The sequence below is a fragment of the Lycium ferocissimum genome, chromosome 6 (assembly GCF_029784015.1).
Source record: "Lycium ferocissimum isolate CSIRO_LF1 chromosome 6, AGI_CSIRO_Lferr_CH_V1, whole genome shotgun sequence".
Lineage (NCBI taxonomy): Eukaryota > Viridiplantae > Streptophyta > Magnoliopsida > Solanales > Solanaceae > Lycium > Lycium ferocissimum.
Window position 1 is genome coordinate 23,787,313 of NC_081347.1, and position 6,839 is coordinate 23,794,151.

The window sequence follows — 6,839 nt, forward strand, 5'->3', positions numbered from 1 at the left end:
ATATCAAATGGATTCATTATCGTAGTCGATATTCCGAACCATATCGAATAGATTCATAGTCAGATTCAGGCGTGTAAAGGCATGTCAGACAAATTTATGATCAGAGTCAGACGTATAGAAACATATCAGACAGAACGATAATCAGAGTCAATCGTACAGAAATGTAGCAGACGGATTTGTAGTCGAATCGACGTACGAGGTACATTAAACGTAAACGTGATCGATTCGAAGCATAAGGGTATAATAGACGGGATTTCACCAAAAGCAAGGGGCACGGATACGGTATACGTAATCATGATTAGAATCAACTACCTTTCACTATACTTCGTAGACTTGCGTAAATTTCCTTGCCCCGTTTCAGTACTTACTCTATTCGGAGTCTTGTCGTAAGGGTGCCGTTGCCACATATCTATTTCCAGTCTCTCCACGTATTCCAATTTCCTTTAGGTTACCCCTACGTTTCTAATTGTCTCTTATAGAAGCATTTGTGAAGGTTAAGTATACTTCCCAGGGGGGTCGCCCATCCCAAATTACTCTAGCCTTAGCACGCTTAACTTCAAATCCTTCACGCATTTTGGTACGTTAACGCTAATATAATTGCGTCATCTGCCCCACACGACCTTCGTCACATAATTTAGGGCAGGTCGGGCCTTAATAAAGTTTTTCGAAAAAAAATTTTTCGTAGCGGGTCCCACCCCTGCCTAGACTATACAAGCTTATCACATTGCCCTCCTGGATCCTTAATGTCCATTTCCGTCCGTACATATATACATATAGCTGTCTCAGATGATTTTTGTAATTTGAGACTAGCACCCAGAAAAGAAAATCACACGACATAATGAAATGTAGATCAATCAATGCACGTACTTTTCAAGTAAGGATCAATAATATACCTGGATCTGCATCTGGGGACGCTCCCGGGTCCCGCCGGCCGGTCAAAGCATATACGCGGTTCGAAGGACCGCTAGAACCGGGTGCTCCGCTCCGACCTCTCGCCGCGCCGCCCGGTGCCGCATATCTCGCCCCGTGGGGCGCATGGCTACCGAAGGAGAAAACGAGCCGCATCCGACCGAGTAGGCCGGGCCGAACCCGAACCGCCCGTACGGGCACCCCTCATAACGTGGCCCCGACGGCCGCACGAAAACAAGCGCCGGTGGCGAGACGGCATTCTCCCGGATGATGCCTGCCACACTGAGGGCACTGGGGCAAAGATAACCTCGACTGACTGAACCCCGTACTCCGCTGCGAATCCACGGCCCTAGAACTCTGGCCTACTCCAGACGGACCTGCACCATCAAAATGTCTACCAACAAACTGTGTACCGCGGTCCGACGGAGGAAGAAATCTACCGCATCGCCGCCGAGACCGTCCGCCTCTCGGAATCCCCGAATACCCCTCGCATCCGGCCCTCGGGGCCGCTCCTCGTCATACTCCCTACCGGACCGATCCTCCCTATGGCGATCCTCCATACCCCGCGCGTAGGCCGTAACCGGCAATGTCCATGCCCGTCTGTGCTGCCATCGTCATGCAAGAGTCAACCAAATAGGGGTCCAATCCCATAACATATCGATGCATCCTATCCTCCATATCAGCTACAATCGTCGGCGCATAGCGGGCCAGAGAGTCGAACTCCAAATTATACTCGCGAATACTCCTGCCCCTCTGCTTAGCCGCAAAAAACCGATCAACTCTCGCCCGCCGCAGCCTCCGGGTAAAAAGTGGCGGAGGAAGGCCCGTAAACTCGTCCCAAGTAGCTGGGGAGCACCCTCACCCCGGACAGCCTCCCGTGACTCGTACCAACGGGCCGCAACATCATGTAACCTATGTGCGAGGCTAACTCGACGACTCGGTCTCTCGAAGCCCCGACTCGTCCCAATACACGCCTCATCCCCCGAATGAAATCACGAGGGTCCTCGTTCGACTTAGACCCGAAAACTCCGGGGACCACATGTCGAACTCGCGAACCCTCGTGCTATCACGCCCGCCATCATCATCACCACCTCGCCGCCCGCGTCCGCGAGCTCCGCCCGCCCACTATCGTCGCCGCCAGCCGTACCGCCTCCTCAACGTCCCGTCCTCCGCCCCGAGCCGAGGAGCGGGCGCCGGAGCCGCCGAGGGGCCCGCTCTCGCCTCATCCGGTGGCGGAGTAGCGAACCCTCCGACCGAAGTACACACCGGCGTAGTCCGAGTACGAGCCCCGGTAACTCTCGCGCCCGACTAGTCCCTCCGTCCGTTCGGCACCGCTTGCCCTTCTTCTCGCGCCGTCGCCTTCTTCGGAGGCATCGCTGAAAACATAACATTTCGTCAGAAGGGAAAATATCCTGATAACACAGCTCTAACGCACGATCTAAGATCCAAAGAAAGGGTAACATAACATCCTAGATGTCCTGTAGCCTCCTGTTTATAGATGTGGTGCACAACACACCGATAAACAAGACTCTACTAGACACGGCCCGTAGACATTCCGAGGACAGACTGCTCTGATACCACTTTTGTCACGACCCAGCCCCGTAGGCCGTGACTAGTGCCCGACCTGGGCACCCGTACGTACCAAAAGCCCAAAAGTAGTAACTCAAACATTTAGAAAAATTTGGGCAGAGTTTCCTCTGTTTTTCTTACTAACCAAAAATTAACCTGCATTCAGAAAATACCAGAGAAAGGCCACACAGTGGCCAACATATTTATATACACATGTAAAGGCGAGCCGGCAAGGCTGCCGCGGTAGATAACCGCCCAAACACATAATACATACACAAACTCTACAGACAGACCATAACCCACTCTTTATGTCTACGTGTGCCCTAACATACGTATCGTAATCGAAGACGGACAGGGCCCCGCCGTACCCAATAAGCATATGTACAAAGCAAACGAACAACAGAAGACATATACCAAAAATATCAGCTCCGGGTCAAATGGAGCACTCTCCAATAGCAGAACAGGTACCCTAAGCTGGTGGCGTGTCTCGAGGTGCGTCTGTACCTGTGGGCATGTAACACAGCCCCCGAAGAACAGGGGGTCAGTACGGAAATGTACCGAGTATGTAAAGCGGATTAGTAAGAAGCATAATCATAATCAGGGACCTGAGTATAGAAATATAACAAAGCCGAGCTATAGCCGAATCCGAAATACAAAGGCGATACCTCATCCGAGACCTCAGGAGACATAATACCAAAAGATAAGTAATGCATAACGAATCATATAATGTCATATGAGCTTATGTCGTGTCCCGGCCCTCTGATAAGGGACTCGGTAGATGGAATTATACGTAACATCATCTTATGCCAAGTATGCACATAACGTGTCCCGGCCCTTTATTAAGGGACTCGGTAATGTAGGATCATGCATGTCAGACTCATATATATATATCATGTGTACATAACGTGTCCCGCCCCGTACCGGGTCTCGGTGGATAATAATCATGTGCCATCCCGGCCGCCATCCCCGTATCATCACATCACAATCGTACAAATAACGTGTCCCGCCCGCAAGTACGAGGGACTCGTGAATAGTGCACAAAACCGCACGAGAACATATCCCCGGCCCGGCTCGTGAATAGACATATCATAACTTGCACGACCGTAGTAATGCAAACATATGCATATAAGTCCGTACTCATTAAACAAATCACATAAATAGTCATAATACGTACCTTTCGAGTGCCATGACGGATTATGTCAAATCGTAGTTTTTGAGACTATTCGGACGTAGCAAATATATCTGGGGCTTACAAGAGATTCGTAATGGTCGTTCTTAAGCAAACGGAACAAAACAGATGACATATCGCTCGAGAAAATCGGACGATAATCGTATATGTATATGTATGCTCTTTGTGGGGATGGCACGATTACTTACTTCAATTCATGTTTCTAGAATCATAACACATGTCAAAGCATATCATGGACTCATCATATTCATCGTTCGACACGGTACCATAATCAAAAGATTTCTTTAACATTATATAGAAATAAGTCAATTAAAATCCGTAGTAAGAGGTCTCGGATTTTTGTGGGCCCACCTCGGGTCAAGTCGAGGCGGCGGACATAAATTATGGATCATAGACTTTATGAACTCATTTATGAGCGTTTGGAACAATCCGGTCCATTAGGGAAGGTTTCATGCATACAAACCATTTCGACGATAAGTTGTGAAGGAACAGTTCAATTGTATCGAACAATTTGACGCTATTTTCAATCTTGTATTATGAGACGCAGAGCGCAATCAGGGCCCGCTTTCAAGCCTAGTATGCTCAGAACATGCCAAGAAAGAATAGGGAAGGCCCCACATACCTTTGTTATGCCTTACGCTCGTCAAATCTTGATTCCCGTTTCGCCGAAAATCTGCAAATGGTCATCTTTACCAGCTACTATTCATGCAAGTTTAACATTACGACTTCGTTAAATATTGGCTACCGAAATTTCGGCAGACCTCCCCTATAAATATGACACCCCCGAGATTCAACTCGCTCAACACAACCAACAACAACCCAACAAAAATATCAAGAACATCAACAACCACAACTTAATACAATAGAGCCTATTTAGTCATTTTTCCAACATAATGATATAACCCTCATTCCAACTTCGCGTTTCCAACTCAATTCCAACATTTTCACATTCATCATTCATCAAGATCATCACAATACCATTCGGAGACACACCATAACATTTCTACAATATATATACAAGATATACAAATTACGCCAATTTTTCCACCAAAGCCATAACTTACTCAATTCTTCCAATCTTTAATATACAAGTTTATAATACATTTCTATCTTCCAAATTCATCAACATTACTCACAATTTACACCTTAACCATTTCATTTTCATAATACCATAAAATCATACTAAAATGACATAAGTTCCTACATTTCATTTCAAGGCAAACTTATACCATTTTACCTTCATTTACATTACAAGGATCACAACAACAACACAACCAACATATTACAAATTAATTCAACCTCACTTCTCCTTAATGTACCACACGGCCAACCCTCCATAATTCCAACCTCAACCAAATTCTTCCAACTTCCATTGCCAATGTAATTTCCATCATAATCATAGCTAGAATACAACATAAAATTTAATTAATCTTGCCTACACACACATGTATGCACACGGCCAAACATGGCCTTCACACACACACACGCCATGCACAACACACACCATACTTCCATAATTCTCACATAATTCTAATCATTATAACATATTTACTTATTCCATAACATAAAACATGAAATTCATACCTTTTTCTTCAAATTCCAATCTTCCGCAAACGCAGCTCTTTTGCTTAGCTAATTGTATCACGTCGGAGAGCGTATCGAACTTGTTAAGAATTCAAGAAGAACAAGAATTTTGGATGGAACAACAAGCTTGGAAATTTTTTTTCTTTCTTTTTTTTTTTTTTTTCCTCCAAGGCCGACGGCCTCCTCCTTTTTTTCTCTTGTTCTTTCTTTGTTGTTCTTGAAAATTCTATGGATGATCATGCAAGATCATCCCTTATATTAATTAGTCACATGCCTATCACATGACTAATTAATATTGGACTTGGGCCATCCTTTTTAGGCCATGGCCGGCCACCTCCATGTATTGGGCCTCAATTTTTCTTCCAATTTTTTCTTGGCCCAATTCGTTGAAAACTCGTTTTGTAATTTCCGAAACTAATTTCTAAAATTCCAAATTTGCCCTCGGCCTTCTCCGACGTCTTACCCCGATAAATTTTCCGTAGAACAACATAAGCATATTGACTAGAATCAAGAAATCGACTTATAACATACAAGTCACAATTATTTCAAAATTTTTCCGAATATGCTATCGACAACCGTACGGGTGTCATACCGTACAGTCCTATCTTATCCTTTTAGGGTTTCTTTATTCCAAAAGGGCTTTGTGTAGTATGAAAGGCCGATGAGACAAAACTATAAATAGAGGACATTTCCCTACTTTTAGGGGTTAGCTTTTTGAGATTTAGAACATTGTAATAGCAAATATATTTTTAAGCATTATCTCACTCTCTCTCTTTTCAGTCTGAATCAGTGGATCCTTGTGGTTTTGTTTATTCTTTTAACACCATTAGCTTAATCATTTATAACAACATATTCGTTCAAAGCATTCATATATTCATATATACATATTATAGCGCGCAAATCCATAAATATTTCTCATCAACCCAAAATAAATTAAAGTTACCCACGTATCCTATACCTCACTTATAAATTCAATTAATTACCTAAATTCGGGGTAAACAGTTTGGCGCCCACCGTGGGGATAGGATAATGGTGGTTTTTTAATCTTGGCTTCTATCTTCCTACCCGTTAGATTAAGAAATCTTTTGCTGATCTCTGTAAAAATGGACCAAATGACAACAATGGACAATCTGGTCATGTCAACAACAACAAGATTGTGGCCGAAAACGAGAACAGCAGGCTACGGGACCAACCAGCAGATCCCATCGGCCCAAATTCTGTTGATTCGAGGGAAGGCCTCAACCGGCAGAACACCATGAACCAGGAGAATGCCACCCAGCCGGCCACTGATCCCTTAAATACTCATAATTCAATTACTTTATCCCGGGCACAAGGCCGGAAAGTACCAGATACCCCGAATGAGGTTAACTTACATTTAATTTTTGAAATGTTGCAGGAACAGAGAACCGCCATCGCCGAACAACGAATCGCAATATCCCAGCTGCAAAGTAAAAATGATAAAGCGGCCCCAAAGAGGCCGAAAGGCGTCGCTGAACCCAGAGGGGATGAAACTCGGATAGTCGAGAGTAATGGATCGGGAGCCGGTTCATCCACCGAAGTTCTGAGAATGCTCGAAACATTGGAAAAG